This window comes from Plecotus auritus (genome assembly GCF_963455305.1).
Source record: "Plecotus auritus genome assembly, chromosome: 9".
Taxonomy (NCBI): Eukaryota; Metazoa; Chordata; class Mammalia; order Chiroptera; family Vespertilionidae; genus Plecotus; species Plecotus auritus.
The window spans coordinates 80,433,549-80,448,932 of record NC_137783.1 but is presented as its reverse complement, the minus strand read 5'-3'; the positions used below and the strand labels follow the sequence as shown (position 1 = coordinate 80,448,932).

At 36.1% G+C, this 15,384-nt stretch overlaps 1 protein-coding gene across 1 annotated transcript in view; it reads left to right on the top strand.

The window, feature by feature from the left end:
* GUCY1A2 (guanylate cyclase 1 soluble subunit alpha 2) overlaps positions 1 to 15,384 on the top strand; it is a gene marked incomplete at its 5' end in the record, with an annotated part of 306,525 nt that overhangs the window by 151,851 nt on the left and 139,290 nt on the right. The window lies entirely within an intron of this gene.

Sequence of the window (15,384 nt, the reverse complement as noted above, 5' to 3'; positions counted from 1 at the left end):
AGCAAATATTTTCGAAGACCTGTTAATTAGCAGACATCTTGCCATGTATCAGGGAAGGTTAAAATCAAGATACCCCTTCTACCTCCCTGGAAGCTCACACTCAAATGTGGGAGGAAGGTAGTGAACAGTCCACTGCAGTACCTTGTAGTAGAGGATAAAATGTTTATGTTTGAGGTAAAGGAGCACTGGAGTAGGAGAGCTAACACAGGTGGCAGCAGCTGGAAAGGTCATTTTGAGGAGTAGTATTTGAGCCAAGCTTTGAACATGAAGCTTAGACAATAAAGAACATGCCAGATGAAACTGCACTATTGGTAAAGACTACTAATACAGGCTATGTGTATATGTGTCAATCTGAGGACCTGAGACTTAAATTGGTCTTCTGGACAGCATGATCACCTCCAGAGTTCACAAAGCAGCAATTAAAATTGTGAAGAGTGCTTATTGCCAAATATTGTTGCCTATATATTTTGCTGAGATTTGCCTCCAAATTTTTAAACTACATTACTTAAAATTAGTCTAATTGTTCTTTCACATGACCATGTTTCAGATATTTAAAGGTATTTCTTTTTTACCTTCTCATCTCCAAACTTAAAAGTTCCAGTCATTTAACCGATTCATCCTGCTCTTCTGGCAACACTCCAGCCTCAGAATTGGGCTAGTTCTGTGAATAAGTAGCCTATCCTGTGTGGAGCAATGTTCTGACCTTCTTGATTCTATGAGAGGTCTAGGTGCCACTTATGATTGTATTGACATTTTTTATTTTTCTCACTGTTAATTACCTTGTATTATTGGCATACATTGACTTTAAACCCCATAAGTTGCTTTTATATGATCCATTACTGGATGATCCTGCCCATTCTTGTTATTGTGCCCATGACTTTTTAAACCTAGGAACAAGATTTTACATACTTCTTTGTTCAATTTAATTAATTTAAATTTAATATAGGTCTAGCATCATTATCTGTAGAGATGCTTAAATATCCATACTGCTTTTCTACAATGTCAACCCCTTATATTTTTATGTGATTAATTATTTTTATTGGGATGACATTGGTTAATAAAATATAGGTTTCAGGTGTACAATTCTAAAATACATAATCTGTATATTGTATTGGGTGTTTACCACTCTAAGTCAGGTCTCCTTCCATCACCATTTATTCCCCCTATAGGCTTTTCTACCTCCCTCTACCCCTCTTCCCTCTGGCAATCCCTCTACTGTTATCTGTGTCCATGAGTCTTCCTTCCTCCCTCCCTTCCTCTCTCCCTTTCTCTTTCTTTTTTTTCTTAATGCCTTCACCCTTCTCACCCAGCCCCCAACTAACCCATTATGTTTTTCAATCATGTGCAAGTTAGATAACCATACTTTAATATAAACTTGTGCTGAAATATAGAATTTCATAGTATGTTTATAGCATCCTACAGCATAGCACCATAGACCACCCATCGAAGTTGATAATATCCAAATATTCAATTGCTATTCTTTGGGATTTGGCTAATCATTCCTGAATTTACCTAAACCAGCAAATATTTTCCGATACTCCCAATTCATAATGACTGTGTTAAATGCATTTCTAAATCAAGTTCACTATGTCTTTGACGTTATCCAGATCAAACAGTGTAACAACCTTAATGTAAATGGAAATGGTATTTATTTGGCATCTTTTCTTAGTGAATCTTTGTCCCAGAAGTCTCCATTTCGTTTTCTTTGTGAATGTGACCTTATTTGGAAATAGCATCTTTAGAGATGCAGTCAAGTTAAGATGAGGTGGTTAAGGTGAGCCCTAATTCAATTGACTGGTGTCCTTTTAAGAGGAAAAGAACAGGTACAGTCGCACAGGAAGAATGACATATGACGATGGAGGCAGAGACTTAGTGATGTGTCTACAAGCATAGGGATGCCAGCAACAACAGAAGATAAAAGACAGGCATGGGACAGCTTTTCCCCTGAGCCTTTGGAGAGAGCATGGCCCTGTTAGCACCTTGATTTAGGGCTTCAAGCCTCCAAAACTGTAAGAGAATACATTTCTATTGTTTTAAACCACCAGTTCGTGATACTTTGTTGCAGCAGCTCTAGAAATTAATACATCTAGATGTGTTAATATCCAGAATTCACTTGGACCCTTTTTTGAAAGTAGACTAGCATGTACTCACCTTAATCCTTCTAACAATGTTTTGGTTCTTTATGATTCTACAAAGATTATTTTTTTTTCTTTATTGATTAAGGTATTACATATGTGATTACATATGTGTCCTTATACCCCTATTGCTACCCACCCACTCATGCCCTCACCCCCTTGTTGTCTGTGTCCATTGGTTAGGCTTATATGCATGCATACAAGTCCCTTGGTTGATCTCTCCCTCTTACCCCCACCATCCCCTACCTTCCCTCTGAGGTTTGATGATCTGATCGATGGTTCTCTGTCTCTGGATCTGTTTTTGTTCATCAGTTTATGTTGTTCATTATATTCCACAAATGAGTGAGATCATGTGTTACTTATCTTTCTCTGACTAGCTTATTTTGCTTAGCATAATGCTCTCCAGTTCCATCCATGCTGTTGCAAATGGTAAGAATTCCTTCTTTTTTATAGCAGCGTAGTATTCCATTGTGTTGATGTACCACAGTTTTATAATCCACTCATCTGCTGATGGGCACTTGGGCTGTTTCCAAATCTTAGCTATGGTGAATTGTGCTGCTATGAACATAGGGGTGAATATATCCTTTCTGATTGGTGTTTCTAGTTTCTTGGGATATATTCCTAGAAGTGGGATTACTGGATCAAATGGGAATTCCATTTTTAGTTTTTTGAGGAAATGCCATACTGTTCTCCACAGTGGCTGCACCAGTCTGCATTCCTACTAGCAGTGCACGAGGGTTTCTTTTTCTCTGCATCTTCTCTAGCACTGTGGTTTGTTGATTTGTTGATGATAGCCATTCTGACAGGTGTGAGATGATACCGCATTGTTGTTTTGATTTGCATCTCTCTGATGATTAGTGACTTTGAGCATGTTTTCATATGTCTCTTGGCCTTCCTTATGATCTCTTTCAAAAAGTGTCTATTTAGATCCATTGCCCATTTTTTTATTGGTTGTTTATCTTCCTTTTATTAAGTTGTATGCGTTTCCTGTAAATGTTAGAGATTAAACCTTATCGGTGATAACATTGGCAAATATGTTCTCCCATACAGTGGGGTTTCTTGTTGTTTTGTTGATGGTTTCTTTTGCTGTGCAGAAGCTTTTTATTTTGATGTAGTCCCATTTGTTTATTTTCTCTTTAGTTTCCATTGCCCTAGGAGCTGTATTGGTGAATATATTGTTTTGGCATATGTCTGAGATTTTGCTGCTTGTGGATTCCTCTAATATTTTTATGGTTTCCCGTCTTATGTTTAAGTCCTTTATCCATTTTGAGTTTATTTTTGTGTATGGTGTAAGTTGGTGATCTAGTTTCATTTTTTTGCATGTATCTGTCCAATTTTCCCAACACCATTTATTGAAGAGACTATCTTGACTCCATTGTATGTTCATGTCTCCTTTGTCGAATATTAATTGGGCATAGTGGTTTGTGTCTATTTCTGGGTTCTCTATTCTATTCCATTGGTTTATATGTCTGTTCTTGTGCCAGTACCAGGCTATTTTGAGAACAGTGGCTTTGTAATACAGCTTGAAATCTGGTATTGAGATCCCTCCTACTTTGTTCTTCTTTCTCAGGATTGCTTCAGCTTCTCAGGGTCTATAAAGATTATTGAGGGTGGATTAATAATGACATTTTCAAGATATTTCAATGCTGTAGGATACAATTTCTCTGGGTTTACATGACTTTATGTCCTTAGATATTCTTTATCTCACTATTCACTCATTTAAATATGTTTATTGATTGCTCACTATGTATCACGGACTAAGCTAGTGGAAATATAGACATAATCTTTGGTTGCAAAGAGCTTACGGATACCTCAATTTCTTCATTAGTAAGTGGGGATAATGGTGGTGGTGTGAGAATTCAGTGATACAGTATGTAAAACATTTAGCATAGCTCTTTTTACATCATAAAAGATAGCTGCTGTAGCTTTATAGTAATGTAATGATATGACTAATAATTAATAAGAAGGATGTAACTATAATAAGGAAAATAAAAGAGTTTATGGATAAATGAGAGTGATAAGCCAGGTAAAATATCAATACAATACAGAACATTGAAAAAAGGATACCTTTAGTCCTAGGAGAAAGGAAGAAGAATGGGCCTACCTGGAAATGCTTATCATAGCACCAAATTTAAGTCTGGATACAATTGGATGTGTAGCAGTATCCTAAGCCAAAACCAAAAATTAATTTATTAATTAAAAACAAGCCGGAAGAATGAGGGAGCATCAAATGACATGGAGCTGTGAGAGAACAAGAAGCTTTCTGGGAATTTAGATAGTAGATGTGTTAAGAATGCAGAGTCAATGTCAGGAAAGAGAGAGAGAGCTGGGGGTGCTGGCCAGAGCTAGTTCATGATAGATCTAGAATCTTTTCCTGAAATTTATGGGCACCCGTTAAAATGACTGTCAACCCCTTCAAACTTGAGTAGTAAAACAAACTCAAAGGAAAAAAAACAATAGCAACAACAAAACCAAAACAAGTTGTTGATCCAAGTGTTGACTTAAATTATTTTATTTTAACCTTAGTTATGTACAAACATAATAATGTCTAGAATTATCATGCATAAATGATGTAATAAAATATATAAAAAATTAAATGGCAAAATTCCATAAAACTGATCAAGTTCAATTTTAAAATGTGAAAATAATGTTTTTCTGAAGCTAAATAGCACCTGTTATACTATAAGTTTATTTTTTTAATTTTTAAGTTAGTGCTTTATTTCTTCTTAGTAATATCTCTTACCTTGTCCATGCACCACTGATAAAAATAACATGCCCATTGAACCCTTGGATAAAAATAAGCAACTTCTTTGAGATTTTCCAATCTACCAGAAACCATTAGCTTATTTAATGATTTAATAAAATTTCATGAAAATCTGAAATATACTTCTTTGGCATTTAACTATTTGTAATCAGATAAGAAGGACTAAAAAGTGTCATGCAAAGCTTGTCTATTTAACAAGAGGATTTAGAAAAATCTAACAATTTAGCCAAAGTCATAGTTGTTTTTTTCCAATTAAATTATTTAAAACGGTGGCCAAACTAATAGATTAACTTTATTAGCTATACTATAGGTTTTACTACCATGTATCTGATGCCAATTCTGGTGCCGTTTTTTTCTGTTTGAACTACTGTAAAACCTTCACCATGTATCCTATAACACAATATATTTGTGGATGGACTTCATTTGGAAAAAATAGTGCATTAGAGTGTTTTAAAACAAGACATGCTGTCTTCACACCACAGTGTAGAAAGGTAGAAAATAAGATTGAGGTTGTGACAGCAGGCTAATTCATATGTGTATGCTTCATTAATTTGCCTATATAGTGTTTACCACATAGTATCCTTTGGATGATGTTTCAGAAATAAATCACACATTATTATCGAAAAGCAACTAACATAAACATAGATGTAATTGCCTATTTCTGAGAATTGGCAGACATTTTAGCTTTCTAAAGGAGTAGCCCAGTAGCAGTAGCCCCTTTTGAAAATTAACTAAGTTATTTATTTGGGTGAACTCAGTATTAGTTATATGTTGAGGTGCATGGGGAGTAGTTTAAAGAAAGCTTTGCTAACAATTAAACTCAAGGGAAGGCAGTATTTATGGCTTATGGAAATTTAGAGGATAGATATGATCTGTGCTATCTTTGAAAATGAATTTCATGTATTGAAAAAGGTTTTACTCCTATCAGGTAGTAGCAACTTAATTGATTGCTGGAGGTTGTTACTGAAAGATAAGATTCTTATTATCTGCATTTCAGAAAAGACTGTCCCCTGTGTTCTTCCATAGAGAAATAGATAGCAATTCTAAACCACTGAAGTGCACACCACTGATACTATGCATTTTAATTGAGTGATTTGGCTCTTAGTAATCATAAAGACTTGGAGCCCCATGGATGCTCCCGATTCTGCAAATAAAGAGAAAAATGTCATTATTACCCCAGGCCAAGTAAAAGAAAAGGTACACCTGTGCTAACACAACCTAGCAGGACCAACTGCAGAATGACATTGGAAACTGGTAATTTTCAGTCACTCATCCACATTCTCTTTCTGTATATAGCTGGGCATGGAAAATTTCATTTTTTCTCCAAATTCTTGTCAACTCATCAAAATTTGTCTTTAGTTAAATAGTAACAGCGATTTCCACATTCTCTGAAGCCCTATATTAAAATCATTAAACGACAAGTATGATTCCTTAGGGAATTTTCTTTGATTTATTTTTTTTCTGATAGGAGAAATACCCTTTCATCCTTTCTTTCTCTTCTCTCTCTCTCTCTCTCTCTCTCCTCCCTCTCCCTCTCCCTCTCTCTCCCTTCTTTCCTTTCATTTTAGAGCTCAAAGTTGAATTAGAGATAATCCAGTTCAGCTTTTTAGTTGGAGGCCCAGATAGGGTCAACAGTGCCAGAGGCAGAACTACAGCCTAGATTTTCCTGATCCAGGCTTTTGGGCACCACGCATACTACCTCCTTATAAGTGCTAATAAGAGTACAAACAAATGCTGTAAGCCTTGAGCCATAGATGCTGAGCATTTGCTGTATATAAGGTGCTATAATCAGTGTGGTGGAGGAAACCAACATGAATGAGACAAAGGTTATTGCTTCATGTAGTTTGCTTTCTACCAAGGGAAATAAGTAATATTTGTGTGATAATCACCTTAAGAGTTGTGTGTTTTTTTAATCGTAGGTAAAAAGAATCAAGTTTAGGGTTATATTTTACATCCCTCTCTTTTCTTCTTGTTACATAGCTCTTTAACTATAAATTTGTCTTTGAGGCCCAGGCAGGGACTGTGGGCCGACATAGTCAGGGTCAGCCACATCCACCTCAGTCCCTGGTCACACATAATTCACAAATGCCCCAATGTTGGGGAAACCCTAGCCCCTTAGTTTACAGAATATAGTATTTTCAAAAAAATTCTCTAGAAATCTAAGAAAGAAAGAGAGAGAAGCATAGAAACAAAGAACAGTTTATACTGATCAAGTTTCTTTAATCAGTATAATGTTTCTGAAAGTGCAGTCAGAGATCTGTTTGATCAGAGCAGTTTACAAAGCCCCTTCCATGCCTGCATTCTCTCACGTCAAACCCTCAGGAAGTTACCCAGAGAATTTCTACCTCTGTTCCTTTCCTTATCCAAATTTTTGGTCAAGGAAAGAATTGGAACAGAATTTCCAGTCACTCTAGAAAAACTGTAGACTATAAAACTGTAGACATTAACTTCCTAAGGGAGAAAGCAATCATTACTTTTTTCTGTGTATTTCCAATGACACAAACAAAAGTCTTAGCTATTTTCTTCATGCCTTCAGTGAGGTACTGCTTCCTCCAGTTTTCACAGTAGAAAAGGCTATTTCTTCACCAAGATTTACATGAAATTCAAGAGCTGTTCCGAGGGAAGGGAGATGAATCTATTTGAGACGTGGCTAAACAATAACTATGATAATGATTACAACAATAACAATATCAACTACCACTTAATCTCCTTGCTTGTAGCAGAAACTAATGTACTACCTTTATTCTCTATACTTTATTTAATGCTTATAACAATTACATCGAAGTGTAATAGTATTATTTTCATTTTACAAATGAGATGCTAAGTAATTTGTCTGAGGTCAGTAAGTAGCAGATGTGTGATTCCAACACACATCTCTGACCTCAAGCCACACCATACATACTTTCCACTATTAACAATACCTCTTTTGAAAAAGGGATGGGTTGTGTGGGGTGACCGATGCTCGCTCTGTCTTGCCTTCTCAGTTCACTTAAGGACATCTGTGCACACTATCACAACAGCTTGCTTCCTTTCAGGAGGAAGAAAAGGCCAAGTGCGTAATTCCTCAATTTTAGTTTATTCTGTCTTTAAGCACAAATTTGTCTCCAGTGCTTAATGAGGAGGAAACCCAAAGAACATACTTAACACTTGCTTTTATAAATTTTCTTCTTTTCATTGTTAGTCAGTTTTATTTTACAGAAAATTTGGAATAAAAAAAATCTTCCCTGTACACTACAAATGCTGATTTTGACTATATGCAAATTAGACTTCAATTTTAAAAAGTAGGATAAAAGCTAATTTTAGATGATGATAAGCGTTGTTAAGAGACTAAAACAGGAAAATGAGATAGAGCAAAGAAAACGTGTTTTTTTTTTAACTGCAGTGATTTTCTCATATTCGATTTTGAGCATTTCATTTTTAATAGCTTGTTTGTTTAAGAAAAATGCAATTACCAAATTTTAATCTTGACTATGCAACATATAAAAGGAAACTCCAATTTTAAATCCTGTCCTTCCACACACTTCTCTGCCATCAGAGTCAGGGATGTAAAAGCATGCCCGATCTTGCTAACAATAGCTATGACCACTCTGGATGACTTAGCCCAAACTTATATCTGAAGTTTGGTGCTTTGGGGAGGGAATTGTTCTAGAATTGAGAATTTATGGGCTTATTGCTGACAAATGGCAAGTGTATGGGGAAGCAAAAGCTACCAACAAAGAGACACCCATTCACATCACTATAGGGAAAAAAGAACACTGCTTAATTACTGAGTGAACACTACAGAAGAGTACATGCGTGTAGGTAGCCCTCAAAACCAGGAAGTCAGAATGACATCTCTCACAAGTTATACAGCTAAGTAGAGGAAAATACAATAAAAGTCCTATTTCCTTTGGTACTTCTCAAAATAGGTTCCTAGGTTAACTCTAGAGGCATATGTTTATGTTTCAAGGGGTGATGAGGTCCACACACCTGGAGAAATCTTTTCACGTAAGACGAGACTGGGCTTAGCTCCTCCTTGCAGAGGTCCATTTTCATTCTAGGTAGAGAAAGGACTCAAGTCCAGGTTTTTCCCTGCAAAGAGACCCTTTCAAGAGGGAAAGAGAAGGCAGCTGCTTCCTTTCCCTTTACAAGCAAAGCAAATTCTTCTTCATCACCCTCTCCTCTCCCTCCTCTTCCTCTTCCCTCTCTCCTTTCTTCCCCTCCTACTTCTCTTCTCTTTCTTCTCCTTAAATCTGTCTTTATAGTAGGAAAGGTGGCGCTTTCCTTTTCTGATCTGTGATCTATCCCTTGGACTGGGGTCAAGCTGAAATGAGGGACGGCATAGATATTTTGAAGCTATTCATGATGGCATTATACATCCAGTGACAGCAACACAAGATTTTAATTTTTGTGGGTAAATTCAACCATTATAACAGTCGGTGAAAGTATAGACAATACTTTCTTGACTCAGCCAAGTATGAAAAAGGGCAATAACCTCTGAGATGCCCAAATAGAAGTCACAGAATCCATGTCTCCCACGAATTCTATACAGTCTCTTCATGCATACTTTCTCCATCCATGGCAGATTAGATACAATGTGGGAAAATGTGCAAAATGGGGAGAGTTGTTTCTAATAACAGAAAGTGTAACAAGCCTGATGTCTATGGAGCTATACAGGAAACAACCTATAATTTAGAAGGTAGGAACTCTAAGAAGTATGAACATCAAAATATGTACTTTATAGAGATATATAAAGTGCTGAGTTAGCTGTCTTCTATTTTTCTCTAAAAGCATTATTGTATTACATTGCAGTACAAAAGTCAGTGTTGATAATATTACATTAAGTTTTGAGAAACTTTTAGGATCAGGGTGATCTGCATAAAATAACAGAGCAGTGTATGTGCATATGATAAGCTCATTTTAACCCACAATGTTAAAAATGAAGCATATTTTGGTATTTAAAGACATGAACTTAAGTAATTCACAAAATCTAGACATGTTGGATAGTAATAATAGCTACTTTCATTAAAAGCTTTTTTGAGCACTTTACATGCATTAGCACAGCTATTTTCAATCAGTGTGCTGCAAGAATTTTCACAACATGCAATACGTGATAGTCAGGGCACTGACCTCTTTTCCCTTAGATTGTCACATAAAAAAAATGACAACAACCAACACAACAATAGCCATCTGGTAGTGAGTGGATAAAAATTATACCTATTTTTTGTCAGATAAGCAAAAGATATAGTATATTTTTGGTGTGCTGCAGAATTTTAGTAATTAGCGTATGTGTCCTATGAGAGGAAAAAGGTTGAAAATCGCTGCATTAGCACATTATTTGTATAGCTTATGTATCCTGAATCAGATAAAACTTTTCCCATCTGATCTAAATTATATTACTCTCTACCTAGTTTTATTTTAATATTGTTATTTTTCAGTTAATCTTATTTCATTTTTAAAATGCAGGTCCAAATTTTTTGACCCTGCCTTTTTCATAATAGATGCTTTGTACACTTTATGTATTTAATAATTAATTCAATTAATTAAATTTTATTGGAATTATGTTTTATCTTGTAATTAATTTTTAATGGGGGAGGGATAGATATGTATGAGCTTCAGGTACAACAGTTATATGAATTAAGTAAGCATGCATCGCTAGCTCAAGTTAAATATGGGACAGTGTCTATTATCTATTGGTGATAAATTGCTATTCTTTAGGGAAGTTTAAATATTCCTATTTTTAAAAAGCTTTAAAACAAGACTTAATTTAGATTTATTTACGTATTTTTCCCTGTAGACCAATAGTGACTGACTCACTTTGGTGTTTTTTTGTTTGTTTCTTTTTGAGTTTTATTTTTCAATTACAGTTTTGCATTGACTATTGTACTGCATTCAGTATTATTTTGTACTAGAAGCCTGATGCACAAAATTTGTGCAAGGGGCTCAGCTCTCACAGCCATGGCGGCTTGCCTCGGCCCTCGCAGCCCTGGCTTCATCCAGAAGGTCATCCGGAAGGATGTCCGGAAGGTCATTTGGCTGTCTGGTCTAATTAGCATATTATGCTTTTATTATTATAGATTAGTTTCAGGTGTACAGCATAATCATGAGACATCATATACTCTACAAAGTGTTCCCCCATGTATTTACAGTACCCACATGGCCCCTACATTGTTCTTAATTTGGATTTAAAGCTACCAATTTAGAACAACCGTGGTTCACAATTAGGTGTCTGATAATTTAATTTTCAATGTAAACACATTTACAGTTACTGCAATCTTACCTTTCATTATAATTTGAATTAGTTAAATAATTTTACATAATGTCAGTAGTAAAGTATTATGACAATGAAGTACAGTCCTGAAAAATTATGACAGAAAGAGGCCAGCACTAATTGTAATATAGACTTTTCAGATTTCCTAAATTACTTATGCTTATATGTGGTCAAAAAGTCCTCCACTGAGTGGCTGTGGTTTCAATAGATCATTTTTATTTATTTTTATATTTTTATTTTTTTATTATTTTTTTTATTAAGGTATTATATGTGTACATATCTTACCATTGCCCCACCCCCACCCCACTCCCATACATGCCTCACCCCCCAATGTTTTGCATCCGTTGGTTACTCTTATATACATGCATATAAGTCTTTCAGTTGATCTCTTATTTCCCCCACCTCTCCCTAACCTTACTGCTGTAATTTGACAGTCTGTTTGATGCTTTACTGCCTCTGTATCTATCTTTTTGTTCATCAGTTTATAAATGTTTTTCATTATCCCCAAATGAGTGAGATCATGTGGTATTTTTCTTTCATTGACTGGCTTATTTCACTTAGCATAATGTTCTCTAATTCCATCCAGGTGCCTACAAATGGTAGTAATTCCTTCTTTTTTTGGCAGCATAGTATTCCATTGTGTAGATGTACCATAGTTTTCTGATCCAGTCATCTGCTGACGGGCACTTAGGCTGTTTCCAAATCTTAGCTATGGTAAATTGTGCTGCTATGAACATAGGGGTGCATATATCCTTTCTGATTGGTGTTTCTAGTTTCTTAGGATATATTCCCAGGAGTGGGATTACTGGGTCAAATGGGAGTTCCATTTTCAGTGTTTTGAGGAAACTCCATACTGTTCTCCACAGTGGCTGCACCAGTCTGCATTCCCACCAGCAGTGCACGAGGGTTCCTTTTTCTCCGCATCCTCACCAACACTTGTCGTTTGTTGATTTGTTGATGATAGCCATTCTGACAGGTGTGAGATAGTATCGCATTGTCGTTTTGATTTGCATCTCTCTGATGATTAGTGACTTTGAGCATGTGTTCATGTGTCTCTTGGCCTTCCTTCTGTCTTCTTTCAAAAAGATTCTATTTAGGTCTGTTGCCCATTTTTTTATTGGATCATTTATCTTCCTTTTATTAAGTTGTATAAGCTGCCTGTAGATGTTGGAGATTAAACCTTTATCAGTGATAACATTTGCAAATATGTTCTCCCATACAGTGGGGTTTCTTGTTGTTTTGTTGATGGTTTCTTTTGCTGTGAAAAAGCTTTTTATTTTGATGTAGTCCCATTTGCTTATTTTCTCTTTGGCTTCCATTGCCCTAGGGGCAGTATCAGTGAAAAAGTTCTTTGGGCATATGTCTGAGATTTTGCTGCCTGTGGATTCCTCTAGTATTTTTATGGTTTCCCGTCTTATATTTAAGTCCTGTATCCATTTTGAGTTTATTTTTGTGTATGGTGTAAGTTGGTGATCTACTTTCATTTTTTTGCATGTATCTGTCCAATTTTCCCAATACCATTTATTAAAGAGACTGTCTTGACTCCATTGTATGCTCATGCCTCCTTTGTCAAATATTAAGTGCGCATATTGGTTTGGGTCGATATCTGGATTCTCTATTCTGTTCCATTGATCTATATGTCTGTTCTTGTGCCAGTACCAGGCTGTTTTGAGGACAGTGGCTTTGTAATACAGCTTGAAATCTGGTATTGAGATCCCTCCTACTTTATTCTTCTTTCTCAGGATTGCTGTGGCTATTCGGGGTCTTTTTTTATTCCAGATGAATTTTTGGAGAGTTCTTTTTAGGTCTGTGAAATACGCCGTTGGTATTTTAATGGGGAGTGCATTGAATCTATAGATTGCTTTGGGTAGTATGGACATTTTGATGATGTTGATTCTACCAATCCATGAACATGGTATGTTCTTCCATCTGTTTACATCTTCCTCTATCTCTTTTTTCAGTGTCCTGTAGTTTTCCGCATATAGGTCTTTTACGTCCTTGGTTAGGTTTATTCCTAAGTATCTTAATTTTTTTGGTGCGATGGAAAATGGGATTGCTTTTTTAGTCTCTCTTTCTGTAAGTTCACTGTTGGTGTATAGAAATGCCATAGATTTCTTGGTGTTAATTTTGTATCCTGCTACATTGCCAAATTCATTTATTAAGTCTGTTAGTTTTTTGATGGAGTCTTTCGGGTTTTTTATGTACAATATCATGTCATCTGCAAATAAGGACAGCTTTACTTCTTCTTTTCCAATTTGGATGCCTTTTATTTCTTCTTCTTGTCTAATTGCAGTGGCTAATACTTCCAGTACTATGTCAAACAGGAGTGGTGAGAGTGGGCATCTCTGTCTTGTTCCTGTTCTTAGGGGAAATGGTTTTAGTTTTTGCCCATTGAGTATGATGTTAGCTGTGGGTTTATCATATATAGCTTTTATTATGTTGAGGTATGATCCTTCTATTACCACCTTGTTGAGAGTTTTTATCAAGAAAGGGTGTTGGATTTTGTCAAATGCTTTTTCTGCATCAATTGATATGACTATGTGATTTTTATCTCTCAATTTGTTTATGTGATGTATCACATTTATTGATTTGCGGATATTGAACCATCCTTGCATTCCTGGGATAAACCCTACTTGGTCATGGTGTATGATCTTTCTGATGTACTGCTGGATCCTATTTGCTAGAATTTTATTGAGGATTTTGGCATCTACATTCATGAGGGATATAGGCCTGTAATTCTCCTTCATTGTGTTGTCTTTATCTGGTTTTGGTATTAGGGTGATGCTGGCTTCATAGAAGGAGCTTGGAAGTGTTCCTTCCTCTTGAATTTTTTGGAATAGTCTGAGGAGGATAGGTTTTAGTTCTTCCTTGAATGTTTGGTAGAACTCTCCTGTGAAGCCGTCTGGCCCCGGGCTTTTGTTTGCCGGAAGCTCTTTGATGACTGCTTCAATTTCTTCCATAGTTACTGGCATGTTGAGCTGTTTAGATTCTTCCTGATTGAGTTTTGGAAGGTTATATTTTTCTATGAATATGTCCATTTCCTCCAGGTTGTCCAGTTTGTTGGAATAGAGTTGTTCGTAGTATTTTTTAACAATCCTTTGTATTTCGGCGGGATCTGTTGTTATTTCACCTCTTTCATTTCTGATCTTGTTTATTTGGGTCCTCTCTCTTTGCTTCTTGGTGAGCCTGGCTAGAGGTTCATCAATCTTGTTTATCCTTTCAAAGAACCAGCTCTTGGTTTTGTTGATCTTTTGTATTGTTTCTTTGGTCTCTATGTTGTTTATCTGTGCTCTGATCTTTATTATTTCCTTCCTTCTGCTTACACTGGGCTTTTCTTGTTGCTCTTTTTCTAACTCTTTGAGTTGTTGGGTTAGGTAATTTATTACCCCTGTTTCTTGTTTTTTGCAGTAGGCTTGTAGAGCTATGAACTTCCCTCTCAAGACTGCTTTTGCTGTGTCCCATAGATTTTGGATTGTAGTGTTTTCATTGTCATTTGTTGTCATGATGTTTTTTATTTCTTCTTTGATCTCTCTGGTAACCCAGTCATGGTATAATAGCATGCTGTTTAGTCTCCATGTGTTTGATTTCTTTGGGTTGTTTTTATTGTAGTTGATTTCCAGTTTTATGCCACTGTGGTCTGAGAAGATGCTTGATATGATTTCTATCTTCTTGAATTTGAAGAGACTTTGCCTATGTCCCAACATATGGTCTATCTTTGAAAATGACCCATGTGCACTTGAGAAGAATGTATATTCTGTGGCTTTGGTGTGAAATGTTCTGAAGATGTCAATTAATTCCATCTGGTCTAGTGAGTCATTTAGGATTGATGTTTCTTTGCTGATGTTTTGTTTAGAGGATTTGTCCAATGGTGATAGTGGGGTATTAAAGTCTCCTACTATGATTGTATTGCTGTCAATCTCTCCCTTGATATCCTCCAGGAGTTTTTTTATGTATTTGGGTGCTCCTGTATTGGGTGCATATATGTTTACCAGAGTTATTTCTTCTTGTTGGATTGCTCCCTTTAGTATTATGAAATGGCCTTCCTTATCTCTTGTTATGTCCTTCAGTTTGAGGTCTAATTTGTCAGAAATAAGTATTGCTACCCCAGCTTTTTTTCAGTTCCATTTGCCTGGAAAACCTTTTTCCATCCCTTTACCCTCAGTCTGTGTGCGTCTTTTTTTCTGAGGTGGGTTTCTTGTAGACAGCAGATATATGGGTCGTGTTTTCTTATCCAA